This window comes from Dermochelys coriacea, chromosome 4 (genome assembly GCF_009764565.3).
Source record: "Dermochelys coriacea isolate rDerCor1 chromosome 4, rDerCor1.pri.v4, whole genome shotgun sequence".
Lineage (NCBI taxonomy): Eukaryota > Metazoa > Chordata > Testudines > Dermochelyidae > Dermochelys > Dermochelys coriacea.
Window position 1 is genome coordinate 80,250,319 of NC_050071.1, and position 21,811 is coordinate 80,272,129.

The 21,811-nt window shown below is 38.5% G+C and overlaps 1 protein-coding gene across 1 annotated transcript in view; it reads left to right on the forward strand.

Moving 5' to 3' along the window:
* TENM3 (teneurin transmembrane protein 3) overlaps nucleotides 1-21,811 on the forward strand; it is a 2,178,135-nt gene that overhangs the window by 1,453,953 nt on the left and 702,371 nt on the right. Inside the window, exon 11 of the mRNA XM_043513542.1 lies at nucleotides 15,658-15,745. The gene's annotated coding sequence lies outside the window, so the exon portion shown is untranslated. The remainder of the gene's footprint in view (nucleotides 1-15,657; nucleotides 15,746-21,811) is intronic.

The window sequence follows — 21,811 nt, forward strand, 5'->3', positions numbered from 1 at the left end:
AAACTAAATATTGATAAAAAGTTTGTAATAAATATTGCCTGAGGCATGTGTTTGCTGATCAGCATATACTTCTTAAACAGTTTGATTTCTTTCACTTAATCCAGTCCTGGATATTGAAGAGCAAACCATCAAAATATTTTAAGTCTTAGCCCTTCGCTTCCCCCTCCCCCCTACTGTTTCACAAGTTTCTGAAAAGACTGCAGAAAAGAGGAGCAAAGAATATTGGATCTAAAACCACATAGTGGTTTAGCCTATGGTGATAATCTTCAGTTTTAGGTGAATCAGATCTGATACATGGCTTGACATGAATATCTGCAAACTAACTTAAAGTTTTCATCAAATTGTAGATAGCTTTAGTGAAGGCTCACCGCTGGCAATCTTTGTGCAACCCACTGTGTAATTCGCCTTCATTTTTTTGCTGTTCTCAAAATATAGGAAGGGAAAGTGTAATTTTCATAGATTAAACCTATTGTACCTATAAGTTATAGGATACCTTAATGATCAGCTGCCATTTAGTGGCAATCACTCAGTGCTATAAGGTATGGAACAGGATACATCAATAACAATGAACCCATTTGAACCAAGCTCTCAGAGTTTGCAGTGGGCTTTCAAGTTTTTTAAATGAATTCAGTGGAATGACACTTTCTTTTTAGTTTCCTTAGAATGAAAAAGATAAAAGCCCATCAGGTGGGGAAAGATCCTTGTTTGTTTTCTGACAGATTTTGCACTTTAGAACAGAAATTGGGAATCTAATTAGCCATTTGTATGTGTAAGTGCATGATTGTCACATTAGAGAGAAAAGGTGGGTGAAGTAATATCTTTTATTGGACCAGCTTATGTTGTTGAGAAACAAGCTTTTGAGCTTACAAAGAGCCCTTCTTCAGAATACCAGATATACATGACTGGCACATGCATATCTGGTATTTACATACATATTAGGGTATATGCAAGTATTTGCATATTTCTCAGTTTGCAAATCTATATCTCTTTGATTAAGAAGACAGAGACAATGGAGAAGAAAAGGGTACTAATACTTACTTTTTATTGAGACTGTTACAGATCACTGAGTTTGGAAAATTTCATGATGAGTTTGTTCTTGGCAGGTTTTGCAGGCATCTTTTTATGTAATTCTGCAATTGTATAATTGCATCTTCAGGGTTCATGGGCAATTGTAATTGAAACTCTGATCTTTCAAAATTATATTGGCAATATCTGTATGAAGTAAATATAAAGTTAAAGGTAAGTTCTGGCTCCCATACCTGCACTAGCTCTTGACAAAGAATCAACTGACAGATCAAGAGTATTGGCAGAGTTCTTCCAACCATATTGTTTTCCCTCAAAACTGACAGAAATTATTTTCTGTACTGCCAGAAAGACAGAAGCTGGGGAATGACATAGAACTCGGGGGGGGGGGGTGTTTGCATGTGTCAGGAAACCAGGCTGTGAGTGGTCAGCTTAGTGGTTGGAGTAGGAGTCTGAATGCCAGGGTCAAAGCAGGATGAGAACCAAAGTCAGAGTCTGAATGCCAGAGCTGACAGTTGAGGCAGAGGCAGAGCCAGGAATCCAGAGCCAAAGGTCAGACCCAGATTACCTATAGTGGGGGAAGGCTGTAGTGAGGCTGGGATGTGGCCAGGAGCAGGGCAAGGTCCAAACTGGAGAAGGGCAAAAGGCAAGCACAGGGAGATAGAGAATCTACAGGCATGTGCACTGAGCAATCAGTAAGCTTGTCTCTCTGTCTTTGTTTTTTGGGTCTCAGCCTCATCATACTGCCTCATCATACAAGGCTCTGATCACCACTTTCTTCATTCTTTTTTTTTAATCTCCTTTCCCTCAGTTTAATACCCTTACAGAAACTTGGCAAGGATTTTTTATTTATTTTTTGCACTATTCCATTTTCCTAATATTGTCACTAGTCCCTTTAGGGAAAAATCTTTGATTCCAAGCTGAATCAATTTTCATAAAGAAACGTTCTTTCCATAGAATATTGCTCACAATGCTACAGAGCATGATCCACGGTTTCTTTGGTTTTGCACACATTACGCAGCACGCATCTTTGTCTTTTTAATAAGTTTAACTTGACATTTTAAGGAACAATGATCTGCTAATACTTAAAAAATGACTGCTTCATTTTGTCTATCATGACTATGAAATACAGTAGTATTTTTGATTTTTGAGCATATGTCACAAAACCTTCATCTTTTTGTTTCCTTAGTCCATAGTTCTTGCCATTCCACGCTTTTAAATTATTGTCTACTTAAGGGTATCTTAATATCTACCTGTTCATTTTTAGAGCTTGTTTTGCTGCTTTGTTAGCTATCTCATTTCCATATATTCCAATATGTGCTAGAATACATACTATTGTTACACACAAAGCTTCTTGCATTATTTCCATTATTTCACTTATTATGTTATTTCTGCTTTCCCAAGTCCTGTTCTGATTGTCATCATGCCTGACAAAGAATCAGATAAAATTACAGAGGCAGAAGTCATGCCTCTTACCATGACTAGGAACACAGAAGGCTGTTCCCACTCTACCCATGCACTCACCTTTTGATCCTTCTGGATAGATTTGGCAAAGATGGCGCCATTTTTCATAAATACATTCAGAAATGTCATTGGTCATAATGTGTGGGTTTTTTCTTCTCATTTTTTTCCATACAATTACAAATCCACAAATGGGGGAATAACTGTCCAGCTGTAATTTGATTTTTCTGTAATTACCAATTTTTAGTTCTCTCAATTTTTCTTTTTTACATCTCTCCTTTACCTGTTTTTTAGACCCTGATAATACAAGGAAGTCTCCAGCAATCCATATAATTTTGTCTATTAAGCACCCAGCAGTCCTCAAAAATCTGTTATGTACTTCATTTTCATTATTCCCTTTTACCTTTGCCCAAAAGTTTAGCTCAAATAGTTTGATCCTTAGATTTATTGATGCTTCTCCAGTGGATATTTGCAGCATACAGACTGATGTTATCATTGGGCCACATACTAATCACAGAGCTTTGCCCTGGAGCCATTCCAAGTTTCTAAGAATTGTTTTTGAGGTGGAACCAAAAGCTTGGCATCTGTACTCAAAACTGATCTTAACAATGCTCTCTACATCATCATCATCAATACCTTTTTATCTGTACCTCATTTGTTTCCAACTACACTGCAGTAAGTTCATCCTACATTTACATTTTTGTACGATATTATCCAAGTGACCCTTCCAAGTTAATTTATTATCAAACGGTACTCCTAGAGTCAGTAAGATAGTAAGATACTGTTGCTGCTGGGTTTAAGAGTAGACCTGCTAGCTTCCTCAGCCAATCAGGCAGAGTGGCCCATAAGGCAGCCTAATTGATGCAGTCCAGCTGTGCTCCTTAGGCCACCAGGCACGCACAGCTGCTGGGCCTTATTCCAGACAGCATGTTTGTGCACAAATACATCCTGGCCTATCAGTGAAAATTATACACCCGTCCTCACACGGGAGTTTGGATCAGTGTTGGAGAGAGCTCAGAACGTAAACACAGAACACTCTTTTGAGGCATTCATGTGCACTCATGATAGAACTGTTTGTTACTTGATGGGCCAGATTTGAACTAAAAAATGGAGTGTTTAAAATAATATTTTGATACACCAAGAACCTGTCCCCCAAATAAGCCAGTGTTCCTTCCAAAACTTCAAATAACTTGATTATGCAGACAGTTCAAATCCAAATACAGACATTCCTTAATAACTGGCATTCAGAGATATTTGTTTTTTTGTCTCTCAATTACCAATATTTAGCTTGTTCTGCATTCAGAGGGAATCTGCAGTAGAAAAATGCACACAAAAGCGCTTTATCATGTCATTTAATGCAGATACAGTCTGCTCAGTTATACATGAATGTCCAGCATCTAAACTTTGGATCAAGAGTGAGTTAGAAAACACTTTTAAATAAGTGTTCTATATAACTACAATATAATGATACCCTGAGCCCCAAATCAATTTAAAATTGTGAATGGTATTTTTGTTCCCAAAGTGAACATTGTTGCAACACACAATCATCCTTCACTTTTTAAAAAAATATATTTTTCAGATATACAGCCTCCCTGGAGCAGGTGCATTTTTCACGGTACTGACAGCAGCAGACCTAATTGCATTTCATGTAAATAAAGAATACCTACCTCAGTTTAAGCAGTAATCTAGGTCAAAAAATGAGGTGTATTGTTTGTTTTAGTTTATGTAGAGCTTTACTGGTTTGCCACTAAAAGTTTGTCTGGGAATGTGCTCTTGGCTTACATTAATTTAAGCAATGAAATGTTGCAGTTTTTACTAAAATTCCTTTTTCCTCAGTTTTCATTACTAAATGTTCTTTTCTCTGTGCTAGTGGGAATATAATAAATATTTTAATAGTGAAAAGGTGTTTTGGGGTTTTTTGTGGGACTTGCGGGGGAATTTAAGGTCTCTTTGGTTCTTCATGAGTGCTGAAATATGAAGTTCAGAAAGTTGCATAGAAAATATTTAATTGAAGAAATATGTTCTGGATTTTGAATCACTAGCACTAATAATTTCAGCATGACAATCTTACTTCCGACCAGTTTCAGTGATGCCAAGTTTGGTCTAAGGAGAGAGAAATATGATGCCTTGATTATCATGTACATTTTGAACATGTGCCCATAGATGATATCGCAGGGGGGACTGTTCTGTAATGTTACCTTATCCTTTGATACCAATTATTTTAAGTGTGTATGACGGCCAATTCACACCCTGTAAATGGGAGGCTGCATCTCAGCAGGTTTTACCCTTAATACTGTGAAGATGAAAATAATATAAAAAAGTGTGTTCAGTGGGAAAGAATGCCATAGAGAACCTGCTACAAAAACATTTTCACTCATTAAAAGCCTAGGTGCAGTGTTTCTAACTAATGACATTTTTTAATACTAAAATGTTGTCATTTTCCATACTCTGTTATGGAAGTATTGTCATTGAAATTTACTTGCTATGGGCAGCTCTAGCAACTGCTGTTAATAACAAAATGAATTAACAGCATGCAAGACTCCATGGAGACCCTATAGGTATATTGCAACTGAGTCCATAATATGGGCACTTGCCATAGAATGGGCTAGTTCTCTTATACTAATATACAGTAACATTATTTTATTTTACTATGACAAGGCTTTAAAAATATATATTTGTGTAAATGCTGGTAGTAAATGTTCCAAAATAATGTGTTTTTTGTCAGTGGGGAACATAAGTTAAATGTTAATAAAGAAAAATGTGGGTTCCAGAACAGCAAGAACCAAAAGATTTGTTACTAATCTGATAAAGTGTGCATTCAAGCATTCTCTTACATACATTGTCTAAAGGAATGGCTTTATTCTTAACAAGGAAAACAATTAACATTTAAAAGTATTGAGTCTTCTTGTGGGATCAAAGTGCCTGCACTGTGGGCCCTTAAAGTATTCTAGAAAGCAGCGTCCATTGGGGTTATGCCCCTCATCTTCCCATCCCCATGCACAGTTCCAGGGGTTTAAAAAAGGTGAAAGGATTTATTATCAAACAGTACTCCTAGAGTCAGTAAGATACTGTTGCTGCTGGGCTTAAGAGCAGGCCTGCTAGCTTCCTCAGCCAATCAAGCGGAGTGGTCCATAAGGCAGCCTAACTGATGCACCCCAGCTGTGCTCATTAGGCCACCAGGTACGCACAGCTGCAGGGCCTTATTCCAGACAGCATGTTTGTGCACAAATGCACCCAGGCCCTCAATTCCTTCTAACCACTGAAGGTGCAGTGATCTCAGATACAATGGACCATACTTCTTTTCTTTCTTCTCTACTTTAAGGGGATATTTTCATTTGTAGTTCATTAAATTGTCATTTACATTGTCAGCTTTTCTTAAGAAAGATGAGGAAAAGAGGAGGATGCCTGTACAGCACAGGCATCATCTGAACCCATAGAGCTGAGAAGGTCTTTTCTCACCATGACTGGCAGGGCCATGTCTTCAGGTGTAATTGACTAAAAATCTGGCAATCTGTAAATCTAGCATGGCCTTTAGAGAGTTACTCACCAAATTGATACTATGTCAGACATAAATAGCATCAAGATCTCGGGATCCATTCCGACTGAGCAAGTGCAATGCCAGGGATTCAGTACCAAAGGGTCCTTGGATCTATCCAGGTCAGCAAAATCCAGTGTTGAGGGCTTTGTATTGTTGATTCTGAAGAGCTGCTTGCTACAGTGGTACTGTGCTTAGCGTGACCATCCTGAGGACCCAGGTACTTTTGAGTTGACAGAGTATGGTGCTGAGGTCCTGGAAACATGAATGCCATGCTTAGCATGCGTGGGATTGAGGTTGATTTAGACCTTGTCTACATGGGGAAACTCAGGGCTTGTCTACACTGCCCCATCCTGTTCAAACAGGATTACATTAATGCGAACTAGGAACCTTTCAGTTTGCACGCTCAGTGCCCACGTGGGGGAGTTACAGTGCAGCACTTTGTGTACTGCTATGCATCCCCCCATAGTCTGAACTGTGGGGCAGTGTAGACAAGCCTTCAGGAAAGTTTATTTAAATCAGGATTTTAAATGGTTTAGTTAAACCACATTAAATCCCTCTGTGAAGGTGATTATTCAGAATTATAATGGCCTTAATTCTGCCTTTACTTGGTTTAGCTTTATTCACTTCAGAAATGAACTAAATTAAACCCCTGTATGGACACACTCATTCAGAATTAAACTGGCTTTAATTTGGCTTTGTTTAATTCACTTCCTAAGTGAATGAAACTAAACTGAATTAAGGCCCTTTAATTCTAAATGAGAGTGTCTACACAGGGATTTAATGCAGTTTAACTAATCCACGTTAAATTAAAACCTCAAGAGCTTGTCTACACAAGTGTTCAGTTTACAACAAGCTGTGGTGTGAATCTTCCCTTACTGTCAGTGTTGACCCTGTTGATGCACGTTAACAGTTAATGTGCTTTGATCTAGTCCTGTTTCAAAAAGGACTAGATCATGGCACATTAACAAACTGTTAATGTGCATCAGAAGGGTCCACATGGATAATTAGTTATTCTGAGGCAGGCAAGTGTAGGGTAGATTCACACCCTCACCTGCCATGAACTTGTGTAGACAAGCCCTTATTTAATTCAGATCAATTTTCCTGAGTGTCCATTTGTAGACAAGTCCTAAGTCTAACATGAAGGATCCCATACCATTGGTTCTGGAATGTCACTTGTTTGGCATAAGCAGCACCAGAGTACATGAGTTTGGGTTAACCAAGTCTATTATCAGTGATCCAGCCCTGTCAGATTTAGAAAATTGCTTGCCAAAGTGGTTTTATGCTCATTATGAGCAACATCTTGATCCCCAGATCACAGAGTTGAATCCCTGGATCCACCAAGTGCCAAGGATATGGAATCATTGACTTTATGCTCAACATTAGTAGCACAGAGTTCCCTGGATTAATTCATATTGACTGAATCTTGGGCTGAGAACCTGGCATTGTCAATTCTATGTATTGGATAAGCACCACCACTGTCCCTGGCTCCATACATGCCTGAATCCAATGCTCGGGGAACTGCCCTACCATTTCAGGAGAGTTACAGGTCAACGTGATTCTGTGGCTGGGATAAGCGATGCCAGAATCTTCAGATCTTTCTAGATCAAACAAGAATGGTGCCAGAGGTCTGGCTTCATCAGTGTCAAAAAAAAATATGTCTGGCAAAATCAGCATCATAAACCTAGGACTATTGTGGTTTACTGAGTCCAATGGTAAGAATATTTGACTCTGAGACATCACTTTCCAAAGTGGCCAAGGTGCTCAGATCTGTCTAGGTTGATGCTAATTCTCTGGCTTCATTCACTTTATGTTCCATGTAACAGTTACTGAAATTCTGGATCTATGAGAGTCAACAGAGTCCAGTGCAGAGAGTCAAGTTCTGCAAAGAGCTTCTCACCAATGCATCTGTATACGTGGATGGACATTGAGGTCTTGTTTTTTTTTCAGTTACCTGCTTCTTATCTTAGGTTTTGTGGGTCTCTGTAACTTAGGGTTTTACCCTGTGCCAACATCTGCTGTACCTGACAGAGTATGTCTGTTCATAACCAGTCCTGTGAATGCCTCATTCAATCCTCTTCTTGATATTATAAATACCAGAACCATGACAACTTGGGATATTCAAGATGTTTAACAAAGAAAGACTAAAAAAGAACATGCTTATATGCCTTCTCACCTCCCCTTTCCATCTGTAATAATAGGTTCTGTTAGTAAACTGGGATACTCCGTTTGATTTCTAACCTCTTCAAGGTTTGTGAGCTCTGCAGGAAATAAGGTTCCACTTCAGTGTCCTGGAACTGAGACCTGTGTTTTGGACTGCAAGACTTACTTCCTCTGATTAAATCCAAACCTGTTTATACTCTGATGATCAACATCAAAGTGATATATTGTATCAAATGCCAAAGTAAAGGCTGATAGAACCAGCTGAGTCAGGATACTTATCTATTTGGAAGTGTAGCATCAACCATTGGATCAATCCAATGTCTTACCTGCCAGGGAAAGAGGAAGTTTTCGCAGACTCTATGAGCAAAGTTTATACTCAATAGAACAAGTGCTCTATCAATGTCTCCATCTTGCATTCTCTATTCTGCTAAGTGGGGAAGCCCCAGCAAAGTCTCTTGCTGCCAGTGGCGATGCCCATTGTCACTGGTTTTGCTTCAGGAATGAGCAAGAACCAATGTTACTGATGGACTCTTTTGCTGGCACTGTTGTCCTCTATATGTTCCTTCTGATTTTATTGATTCTGGAAGTCAGCTGGGACAAAGCTAGATCCTATTTTAACTATGAACAGAGCTTGACACTTTTTTATTATTAAATATTCTGTGTCTCATGATGACCCCATCAATCGCTGTTCTCCAGTCTCTGGATCTTGTATCTCAGGGTTAAGACATCTTCAAGTCTCCACGCAAGGTGAAGTTCCTTGGGTTGACAGCTTGACTTCTGGTTTGCAAGGATTCTTGATGGAGAGTTGCCTGCTCAGTTCTGAATATTCTGTTGGAAAACTGGAAAATTTGACCAAGCTGACCAACTCTGGTGAACTGGAAGAGACTCTCAAGAGAGCAGCTCAAAAGAGAGTTGACTGGAAATGGCTTTCCCTTGTTATGTATTAGAATGCAATTGGCTGACATTTCAACTTTTCACTGTGTGGTACACAGGTCAGTAGTCCTTTTGTTCATGCTCCAGTAATTGGATTAATGAAATGGTTGCACTATGTACTCACTAGGGCTGCTTGGGGTAGTTGTTTTGTCATGTATGGGTTGTGCTCTGAGTTCTGTGGTGAGATGGATTCATTTGAACTACTCTATGAGTAGTCCCTTCTGTGTGTGAAGCTTTTTTTCACAAGACTCATGGAGACTCTAGTCACACATTTGTCATACAGTTCTCTTCCATAGCCTTGTGACAATGCATTTGTTATAGCTGTTACTTCAAGACAGAAAGAAAATGAGATATACAGGCCCAATGACTCCATATGCCATATTATATACAGAAAACATGTCTCTATCTATGTCCTTATCTTAATTTCTGTCTTTGATGGTCTCTGTCCATTGTTCTTGGGCCACTAGCCTGTCTGAATTTCTCCATACCTTATTCATATCCAGGAAGATTTGGCTCCATGCTTTGGATATCCAGTGTCTTATATTTTCTACGAGGACCAGATTAATCCTCACGTTCCTTCCTAGTCCCCAAAAGCAGGAGGTGGGACTAAGTGGCCTTTCATCACAGCTCAAAGATTACCCAAATACATCATCTTATGTATCACAATTCTTATGATAATGTGTTTTCCATAACATGGTTTTCCATGGGCTTCATCACAGAATTTTATAAGGAAGCTACTTGAAGTTTTATATGTGCTTTTTAGCTATTTTTTCCTTCATTTGAGGCTTGTTTTGGGAAAGTGAGAGGTTGCTGTCATTTTTAATACGTTTGACCTGGCATACAGAGTTGATGCTGATTTTTGGCAATTCTGCACCTTCATTTTCACCTAGAAATCTTCATTCCACCTTCCTTTTCAAAAATAAAAATAACTGCTTACTAAACTCCCATAGTTGGCAATGTACAGAGACTACTTGAAGAAACAGAAGGTTGCTTACAAGTAACTGGAGTTTTTGAGATGAGCCTCTGCACATTCATATTCCTTGCTTGCCTGCTCAGCTTCTTTTCAGTTGTAGAGTAGCAGCCGTGTTAGTCTGTATTCGCAAAAAGAAAAGGAGTACTTGTGGCACCTTAGAGACTAACAAATTTATTAGAGCATAAGCTTTCGTGAGCTACAGCTCACTTCATCGGATGCATTTGGTGGAAAAAACAGAGGAGAGATTTATATACACACACAGAGAACATGAAACACTGGGTTTATCATACACACTGTAAGGAGAGTGTCTACAAGCCGTCAGGAACAGTATCCCCGATACGGTCACGGCTAACCTGGTGGCTGAACTTTGTGACTTTGTCCTCACCCATAACTATTTCACATTTGGTGACAATGTATACCTTCAAATCAGCGGCACTGCGATGGGTACCCGCATGGCCCCACAGTATGCCAACATTTTTATGGCTGACTTAGAACAACGCTTCCTCAGCTCTCGTCCCCTAATGCCCCCACTCTACTTGCGCTACATGGATGACATCTTCATCATCTGGACCCATGGAAAAGAAGCTCTTGAGGAATTCCACCATGATTTCAACAATTTCCATCCCACCATCAACCTCAGCCTGGACCAGTCCACACAAGAGATCCACTTCCTGGACACTACGGTGCTAATAAGCGATGGTCACATAAACACCACCCTATATCGGAAACCTACTGACTGCTATTCCTACCTACATGCCTCTAGCTTTCATCCAGATCATACCACTCGATCCATTGTCTACAGCCAAGCTCTACGATATAACCGCATTTGCTCCAACCCCTCAGACAGAGACAAACACCTACAAGATCTCTATCATGCATTCCTACAACTACAATACCCACCTGCTGAAGTGAAGAAACAGATTGACAGAGCCAGAAGAGTACCCAGAAGTCACCTACTACAGGACAGGCCCAACAAAGAAAATAACAGAATGCCACTAGCCATCACCTTCAGCCCCCAACTAAAACCTCTCCAACGCATCATCAAGGATCTACAACCTATCCTGAAGGACGACCCATCACTCTCACAGATCTTGGGAGACAGGCCAGTCCTTGCTTACAGACAGCCCCCCAATCTGAAGCAATACTCACCAGCAACCACACACCACACAACAGAACCACTAACCCAGGAACCTATCCTTGCAACAAAGCCCGTTGCCAACTCTGTCCACATATCTATTCAGGGGATACCATCATAGGGCCTAATCACATCAGCCACACTATCAGAGGCTCGTTCACCTGCGCATCTACCAATATGATATATGCCATCATGTGCCAGCAATGCCCCTCTGCCATGTACATTGGCCAAACTGGACAGTCTCTACGTAAAAGAATGAATGGACACAAATCAGACGTCAAGAATTATAACACTCAAAAACCAGTTGGAGAACACTTCAATCTCTCTGGTCACTCGATTACAGACCTAAGAGTGGCTATCCTTCAACAAAAAAGCTTCAAAAACAGACTCCAAGGAGAGACTGCTGAATTGGAATTAATTTGCAAACTGGATAGAGTTAACTTAGGCTTGAATAGAGACTGGGAATGGATGAGTCATTACACAAAGTAAAACTATTTCCCCATGGTATTCTCCCTCCCACCCCACCCCCCACCGTTCCTCTGATATTCTTGTTAACTGCTGGAATTAGCCTACCTTGCTTGTCACCATGAAAGATTTTCCTCCTTTTTCCCCCCCTGCTGCTGGTGATGGCTTATCTTAAGTGATCACTCTCCTTACAGTTTTCAGAGTAGCAGCTGTGTTAGTCTGTATTCGCAAAAAGAAAAGGAGTACTTGTGGCACCTTAGAGACTAACAAATTTATTAGAGCATAAGCTTTCGTGAGCTACAGCTCACTTCATCGGATGCCTTTGGTGGAAAATTATTAGAGCATAAGCTTTCGTGAGCTACAGCTCACTTCATCGGATGCCTTTGGTGGAAAAAACTTTTTTTTCCACCAAATGCATCCGATGAAGTGAGCTGTAGCTCACGAAAGCTTATGCTCTAATAAATTTGTTAGTCTCTAAGGTGCCACAAGTACTCCTTTTCTCCTTACAGTGTGTATGATAAACCCATTGTTTCATGTTCTCTGTGTGTGTATATAAATCTCTCCTCTGTTTTTTCCACCAAATACATCCGATGAAGTGAACTGTAGCTCACGAAAGCTTATGCTCTAATAAATTTGTTAGTCTCTAAGGTGCCACAAGTACTCCTTTTCTTTTTTCAGTTGTAGGTTCAGAATTCCTGAAGTAGTAGATTCCAAAAGCTTGTGGTGCAAGCACTTTCATCCCACAAGTGTGAATGTAAAGAGACTGATTTCAAAGAAATGTAGTTACTAGTAACTAACCTTGATTGTTTAATATTTTTAAATTTAATTTTTGTTTACAAGAAATAGGAAAAAATACACATCCATAAATTCTGTTTGTGTGTATATATATATATATATATATATATATATATAGGCACACATTCTCTTATGACTCTCTAGTGTTGAACAGTGGAATTCAGTAATATTAGTGACCCAGAAGAGCATGAAGTAGCTCTGTAGGAACTTTCACACCTTGTTTCCACAGCAAAAACAAATAAACTTGATATCAGCAATTTGTTAAATGAACATTAAATCCGTTAACAAAAAGATGAAAACAAGCAAGTTAAAAGAACACCCAAACATAGAATCCAAATTAAGTTAATGATAGATTCTTAACTTTCTTAACAGTGGACTTTCAGAGACAGATCATCAGCTGGTATAACTCAATGATTTGAGTGTCTGGCCATCAAATAGTAAAACGGTTTACATTGATTCTGTGATTCTCCAAGTTTTTTTCAGAGCTTTGTCTCCATATTGCCATTTCCATTCCATTTTTTGTAGTGTTTAGTGACTTATTTGGAACAGAACATAAATACTATTTATCTATTTTGCATTTGGTGTGTATAATTTTATTTTTTTCACAGCTGTGATCCCAGGAAGGTTTTCTATCTATTTCCCCAATTAAAGGTGTGTGACAAGACATGTGCACTGTCTCAAGATGTTAGGTCATTCATGACTGGGATTATTGTCTGGGCTTCCATTATCCTGTTTTTTGTTTATCATCTCTTATAACATTGTCTCTTCCTATGATTCAGGTATGAGTTGGCTACACAAACTATTGCTGAGCCATTTTTTCAGAACATTTTGCCATTCAGTATTGGTAGCTAATGTAATATCCATAGTCTCTGCCTCCATAAACTGAGATCATCACCCCTGAAACCCTTCTAAAGTGTGGAGAACATACTACGAATGGTCTTTGACTATTTTTCAGATTATGATTTTACCATTTCTTTTCATATTCTGGTCCATCTACCCAAGGGATAACTCTTTTTTTAAAGTATCAGAGGGGTAGCCGTGTTAGTCTGGATCTGTAAAAGCGGCAAAGTGTCCTGTGGCACCTTATAGACTAACAGACGTATTGGAACATAAGCTTCCGTGGGTAAATACCCACTTTGTTGGATGCATGTATTCACCCACGAATACTTATGCTCCAATACATCTGTTAGTCTATAAGGTGCCACAGGACTCTTTGCCTCTTTTTTTAAAGGTTTCCTATAAAAGCTGCTTTTGGTGGTGGTGGGGGTTTAGATTTCGCCTGTTTCCTTTAAAAAGAAAATATTGGGCAAATTGTCCTTCATAATGCATTTTTATGGTATGATGTTGAAAATACATTGAAAAGAAAACACCTTGTGGTGAAAAGATATTGTGTTACATTTGACTCTTTTCTTTTTCATTCCATCGGCATCCTTTTTTTGTTGATAAAGAGTTCAGTATTTCTGACAGGTTCACAGAAATAACTGAGTGGACTGTAGACTGTATAGACTAATGTTTGGAGAGAAGTTCTAAAAGCAAAAATAATTGCAAAATTCAAATGTATGGCATGAAAATCTTCCCCCTCCCTCTTTCCCAATGAGAGTACCAAAATTGAACATGTTTAGAATGTTAAAGAGAGTATGATAAGTATGAAGTGGTATTTTCAGAAGCTAGCATTATAGCACTTGATTCTGCACACCACCTTTTAATTACTAATTCTCCATTTTTGTGACTGACTGTACCCCAAGAGTTGCTGAATGTTAAATGTAGAAAGTTACATTACAATTAATTTCTGAACAGTTCATAATGATTGTTCAAGAAAGTGACAATGTGAAAATGGCTTATTGCTCAATAAATCTGCTCTCTATATGTATTCTACTTACTTATGAAATTAAGCATTGTCTTTTTGTTTGTTTTTGTTGCTTACTATTGTTGACTCTATTGGTTTTACAGGGCTATGGGAGAGTGAGTTAGAATGTTTTCTAGTTCACACATTAATAGAATTGTTAAGTTACAACTGAAAAATCATTATTATTGACAAAGTTAATGCCAGAAAGAATGCAGCTAGACTTTCAGATCACAGGGTGAGTTTTGCCAGTGACAGTTAGGAAATAACATTTTACTTGTGAGCTGACAAGATAAAATATGGAAATAAATGAGAAAAAAAACAAATATTGAATCCCAAAAAGTAATTCTTACTGTTGGTATAATAGGCTGGCCAGAAAACAAGAATTCTGTTGTTGTTGTTTTAAATTGAGGTTTGGACATCTGATTTTGTTCTGATATGAAACCAAAGCCTTTTGAAATTTGAGGGTGAGGAAGAGAGACTATCTCAGAATAGTCAATAACCCAGTGGTTAGTGGATATGGGAGACACAGATTCAAGTCCCTGCTTCAAATCAGGCAGAAAAGAAACTTGAACTACATTTCCCACATCTCAGGCATCTGCCTTAATCCATTGGCTCCCTAACTTTTTACTAGGCAACCCACCAACTTCATTTTGTCTTTTGTTTGTTTGCTTGTTTATTTTTTAACAATCTTCCCAGGGTCTAAATTTGGGGTGGGAATGAAGTCATAATCCAACACTGTCATCTTTGTCCTCCCCCACAGTGTGCTGCAGCCTCCTTTTCTAGAACCTCTCCTCGCTCCCCAGGGCTTGCCCTCAGCACCAGACCTGTGACCCATCTACAACCTGGTCATAACCCACCTTTTTGAAAACACTGCCCTAATCACTAGGCTACTCTGGGAAATTCCATCCTGGACCTGACAAAAGTTTCAATGAATCTGATGCATTTCCACAAAAAGTTTTGGTTTTTGATGGCCTAGAATTTCTTGATGGAAAACTTTCACCAAAGAAATTCTAGGTACAATCAAGTAAAATTACCTTTTCCAATGCTGTAACATTACTCTAGCAATATCCATAATAAATATTTACAGCAGATAATCTACATTTCAATTTACTTTTTAAATAATATCTGAGATCCAATGAAGCACACATGCATTACTGTTAAACAGAAGACAACAATGATGACCCAGAACAAGATCAACATTAATATTTCTACCCATCAATAGAATTGAAAATTATTACTGTATTTTGTAATTAAGGATAATTATACAGAGAATATTTTTAAAAAGTTTCTCCTTGATAAATTCATGCTTGTGATCCATTTGATTACAGATTTCTGGATTGTTTGTGACCTGCTGGAGTAAAACCGTTGTAGTAAACTCAGAAAACAAAGAGCTCCTGAGTGAAGAAAGAAGAAAATGTAAGTCAAAACATCCCAGGGTCTCTGGTTGTACTGGGACTCATAAATTGCAGTGAAGTGATTAAATGTCTAACTGATAATCACAAAAGACCAATCTGTACTTTGTCTCTGTACCCTACTTTCTAATCCATTACCAGTAATCTCTGCTGCTGGATCAATGATTATGTCCTTAAATTGTTATATTAACGATATTGGGTCAAGTCCAGAGTTGGTGTATATCAGCATAGCTCTAACTTAAATGGACCTATGCCTGTTTACACAAGCTGAGGATCCAGCTCATCTCTTTTTTTCTTCACTCTTCCTTTTTTCTCATTCTATTTCCTATCCCCGACCCCATATTTACTGACCTTGAAAAAAGACATCATTAACAAGTAAATTATCGTATTTCAGTATTGATTTTAGTTATCATTATCTTTATCTTGTGTTCTGAATATAAGCCACAGTGAGGTATTCATGCTATACCATGGTAAATATTTGCTTTTTAATGGTACATATTCTTGCTTAATATTTTGGAACTTTTAGCAGTAGCCATAAACTTTAATAAACTCAGTTAAAAGCACCTGAGTTATAAGTATGATATGTTAAATGTCTATGTTCACCTGGAAGAATTTGTGTTAGGCAGCAATCTTAATCCCAGCACGTCTTGATCCTCCTGAGGAGCACTTACATGGCAACCATAGTGAATTGAATTGTACCTGGTTATTTTTTTCTCTGGTTATAGCTCAGTGAGTTTTCTCAATGGTAGCCAACGTCTAGTAATTTAAAGCTTGTGAACCTTGAAAAAAGGGTTTGTTTAAAACCATATTCTGGGGCTTTTCCACCAAATGGAAATTGTGTTCTACTAGGGAACTACAAGAGATTTTAGAACAGAATATCTGATAAGCATTCTGCTCATTAATGTTTGTACAGTCGTCTGCCTTAAAGATCTACAGTCTCCTGGAGCAAATCATTCAGAATTCAACTGCACTCTTCAAGTTTAATGTGTTGAGCTCTTTGAGTTTCCCTACCCCCTCCTGATTGATGGTTTGTTTCTTCTTTTAATACAAAATTCAGTAAAATTTCCCACAGTGAAAAGGATCTTTTTAATTATGAAACACCAGCCTGTGGGAATGATTCAATTTACACATCAGAAAAGTTCAGTTACTTGACCATAATTTATTTTGGTTCTGATCATTCATGGACCACAAATTCTTTTTTATGAGGGGGGACAACCAAAACAAACCAAAACAAAACAGGAAAATGCTTTAAAAGGTGCCTCACTCTGTCACCATAATAATAGACATTTTGTTACACACTTATCCCGTTCTCCTGTTGTGAGATTTAATTTAAATGTATGAAGCAGGTCCTGAACAACACAATTTTCCCCTTGAATCTGACATAGATCCAGTATATGTGAGAAGAGCTAGGGGTGTCTAGCTCATGGAACTGTGAAGATAAGAGAGAGTTGCAAAATAAGATAATTGGGGTTTAAATGTTGCACACAGCACCACTGATTGCTTGGGGTTTCTTTAATATTCTTCTCAGGCACTGACTTTTATTTTTCCCCATGGGGGCCTAAGAGAAAAGTGATAACATAGGCCTTAAAAAAACCCACCCTGAGTAATTAATCAAAACTGAAATAAAGCTCTGGAAGGAATGGATGGGTTGTGTACACATCCTGCATGTGGTGTAAGACTCCTTTATTGTTTTGTATTCAGAATGCAGTAAAGCTTAAGACTTACCCTGGTTAAGATAAAGTAGGTTTTAATGATTTACAATTGTAGATTTCATCTGTAGCCTTTCTTAGAAAATCAGTGGAGTAAATTTATCCTTGTATTTAAACAGCATAGGGAAAAGAGAGCCAGTAGAAAAACCCATAATAAATTTGTATACCCGATAATCGGTATTTTAAATAGAATTATTCTATGATACCAGCCCCTTTTGTAAATTTTCAATCAATTGTGCATCATATACCTTATGCACTTTGGGAAAGTTAATGTGCAAAAAGAAACTTATGGAGTTAAACTAGATTTGTATTTTTAGATAAATTGTCAGTGCAGTATGCAGGGAATTAGGTACACAACTCTTAGTATTGCTAATAGGAGTTTGTGTATCTAATTTCAAGCACGCTGTGCTGAAATGGTAATCGATTGTGTTGGCTTTCTGCTATAAAAATATAACTCAATATGCAGTGCAAAAGCCATATTCTGGTTAAATGAAGTACATTGTTGATTATATTCCTTCATTTTTTTCTAGCATTTTTCTAGCATCTCTGTTTTTTACCTCAGAAAAACAGCTTTCTGCAGCTACCACTATAGTAAAGCATGTCAACTTTCTCTTATCTGATAAATATCCACTTTTCAAACTCTTCTCATCAAATGTTTGAAAGATGCTCTCTCTTACACTGCATTTAGACTTTAATAGCTAATGTATAAACTTGAATGTTTTTAGTGGTCCTGTGAGAGAGACACTGAAATAATTTTTCATAGCATCTGTACTTTATGTTGGTTGGGTATATTGTTACCCAACAACATAGGCATTTCCCTTTGTATGGTTTAGGATTGGGAACAAAAATAGAACTAACATGTATCTACAACATGTGACAACATGACATTTTCTCTTCTTACCAGGCTGCTGTAAGCTTGCCACTCTACCAGTTGGACTTCACAAGTTCCTGTTACCACCACTACAGCTACTGCTAATTTATATGTACCCTGTGCACTAAAATTCTTGTCAGCAACAAGAAATAACATAGGGCATATGATGGCAGCAGTAATAGGGCTCAATTAATAGAATAATTTAACGAGTCTTTTCTATATGCAGGGCTGGCCTTACAATGAGGCGAACGCCTCAGGTGCCAGACTGTGCGGGGAGCCACCACTAGGACCCAGAGTGTAGGAAAATTGTGTCTGCTGCTGGTGCATATGTATTCTCTCTGCTCTAGATGCACAGAGATGGTGGAGTGCTGTGCTGGCGGAAGGAGGGCACAAGAGACCTTTCAAAGTTTCAGCCCAAGCGAGGGGGCATGGGGGCGTCATTTGAGCTCCCCACCTCAGGTGCCAAAATGTTGTGGGCCGGCCCTGACTATATGTAATTTTGATGATTCTGTGATTTTCATGCAAAAAGCCAAATTAAGGTTAAAATGTACCTGTCAGTTCTCTCCAAGAGCTAATTTTACCAATTCCTCGAGATCTCTGTGCATGAGAAAGGAAGCTTGAATATTTTGCTTTCCAAATATGTTGTTCTAATTTATGCAAAGAGTACTTGCATTCAACAGTTAAATCATTTTGTTCTTACTTCACGTAGTAAAGTCACCCTGTATTCTGGTATAGAAAGTGAACTTTTGACATCTCACGTCCTGATGCAAAAATAACAGCCATAACCCATCTTTAGTTTTTTATACAAGAATTAATTTTAAACTATTCTCTTTTATCTCTAATATGAACACATCTAGTTTCACAAACACTCAATTTCAAATGACTTTCAGGGTTTTTTAACTATTATAACACTATGTGCTTTTTTTGGCGTTGCAACAGACCAATCAGCTAGCGATCCTGAAGGTGCAACTCCTTCCTATTGTTTCTTTAGTATGTCCGTCATTTCATTACCTAACAAGCCCTGTGGTTTTTCTTCAGATAGGTCTGTGTTGTTGGAATTCTAAGCAGGTCACAGTATATCTGTGTAGGCTAGGGTGGCCACAAAAATCTATAAATTCGTTTACAGATGATAGGGATTTCCATTGTGTATGTGTGTGTGTAGTCTCTTTAAACAATTGTAACACCACATTCTGTCAGTCCATTAATTTGTGGGTGTTTTGGACTGTAAGTAATATGCTCAAATCCAGAGACCTCTGTGTGAAGATCTAAAACTTTGTAATAGCAAATTGAGGTCCATTGTCATTCTTCCCTATTTTCAGACACCCAAATCTGGCAAAAATAGTTTCTGGTTTTAAGATGATCTATTTTGAAGTGGCCTCCTCTAGTTGAGATACTTGCAGTTAGCTTGAATATCCATCAATGACAACCAAATATTATCTTCTCTGTAGAGTGAAAATTTTACCTAATCATGTTGAATACTTCATTTGCGGTGTCTGTACTTAATAGCTGTTCTTTAGGTATGGGTGGCATATGCAACTGTGTTGCTCAAGCAATTACCACCAATTTATGATGAATTTATGTCACAAATACCTTTGTTCATGTCTAGCCAATGCATTATTCTTTGTGCTCTCTTTTTGAGTTTTCCATTTCAATGTGCACTTCATGAAGTATAATTTTTTGAGCTTTAATGGGATCACAATATGCTTACTTTTAAGAACATATCCAACAGGAAGAGCTTATATCTGTAATGTAACTATTGCTTAGCTGTGAATTGATTTTCCCATCCAGAACTTACAGTTTAGAGTATCTCGTCATCTTCTGCAGAAATTTGCAACTGTTCCCATGTGCATCATAACAGAGCACCTAAGTACTTATCAATGTTGAATTCCACTTCTGGAGGCTGACTATGTTTCATCTCAGACAGTGGACAAAATGTCATGTACAAGTAAACAACTTCCTGGAATGAATTTTATGGTGCAGTGATATTTCTGAAAATTCAGTAAGAGACTTTGAATCCTAGCTGGTGCTTACTGTAATCTGCCCTTCAGAGCCAAAGGAACTATACAGGCTGCATGTATGGCAGCCTGTGCATCTTTCTTTAAGATTATTTAAGATATGCAAAACTTTTCAAGCCTCTAAACACATACGTATGTTGCTCCACTAAAGTTATGGGATCAGATTCTCTTCTCCATTCCACCCTCTTTGCATTATTCTGGCGGCTCAAAGGAATTTGAATCTGGTCCTATTTCCTCAGCTGGGAATTCCCTTTGCATGAATGATTCCCTGACAGTTGTGCAGGTAGCATATCTACTGCTACATCACCTTCTCCAACAACCTTGGCAGAGAAGACATGTTGGGATTGCAGGGATGTAGGAGACAGAGAGGAAACATGGCTGAAATGTGCTGTGCCCCAGTTGACCTCAGCTAGTGGATGGTTCCTTGGGGACTGTTGCCACCTGGCATAGGCTAGAGCAGATCTCCAGGCTGCAGTTCTCTGTGGTGGGACCACAGGGAGAATTGCGGTGCTATAACAAGCTCCCTAACTGCCCCTCCTTGCTACTGTGCCAAGTGGATCTCAGTAACAGCAGATAATCTCTGAGAGGCTAGGCTTGTTTTGTAGTAAACTGCTTATACATGCTAACAATACCAGGAATAGAAATATTATTTTACCTATAATAACTATAATATGTGTTTGTTAGAGTGAGGCAGCATCTTACCACTGTAGAAATTGATTGTCCATTGCATGCTTTCATGACATTTCCTTCCTTCTATAGTGGAAGTCTTTGTCGGGTTGTTGCATAGACATGCAAGTACCATACTGATTTCAATACCCACATTCACCATATATGCAGTTGGCATGCCATTGGCATTTAGTGTGGTAGATCAGTCTTTCCCCACCAATAGCAGCTGCCGAATGAAATCAGTGCACAGTGCCTCCATACCACACCAGTCACTGGATTTCTTACTGTATGTTCCATTCCACACAGGCATTTAGACCATCTGTAATAGTTTTTGAACCCTTCCTTTCACTTTTCCCTGTGAGGAGTTGTGCTCTCTTGAACACACTGTGCACTATAATGGGTCTCATCTCAGGTAGTGGACAAAGTGTCATGTACAAGTAAACAACTTCCTGGAGTGAATTTTATGGTATAGTCATATTTTTGACATCCTGTTATGTCAACCTCATGCAGAGTTTCTTGACTCTCCTATTCACTTAAGGCCTTCAATTTCAATTTTGCCTGAACCACTGCCTTATCAGATTTGTATGGTCTTTTCTAAGCTTACCTCACAATGTCTCAGCAGGTTGTTCACATCTCCTACCCACACTGTAACCCACTGCCAGCCTCTTCTAATCACCAAGTCTTTCAAGGAATCCAAAACTATAAGTCTTCTGGGTCTTGCAATTTTAGGTGTAAAAGAAAATTGTTGTAGGTTTCATTCTTCATGGGCACACTATAAACTTCAAACTGCTGTATAAGGGTAGGAAGCT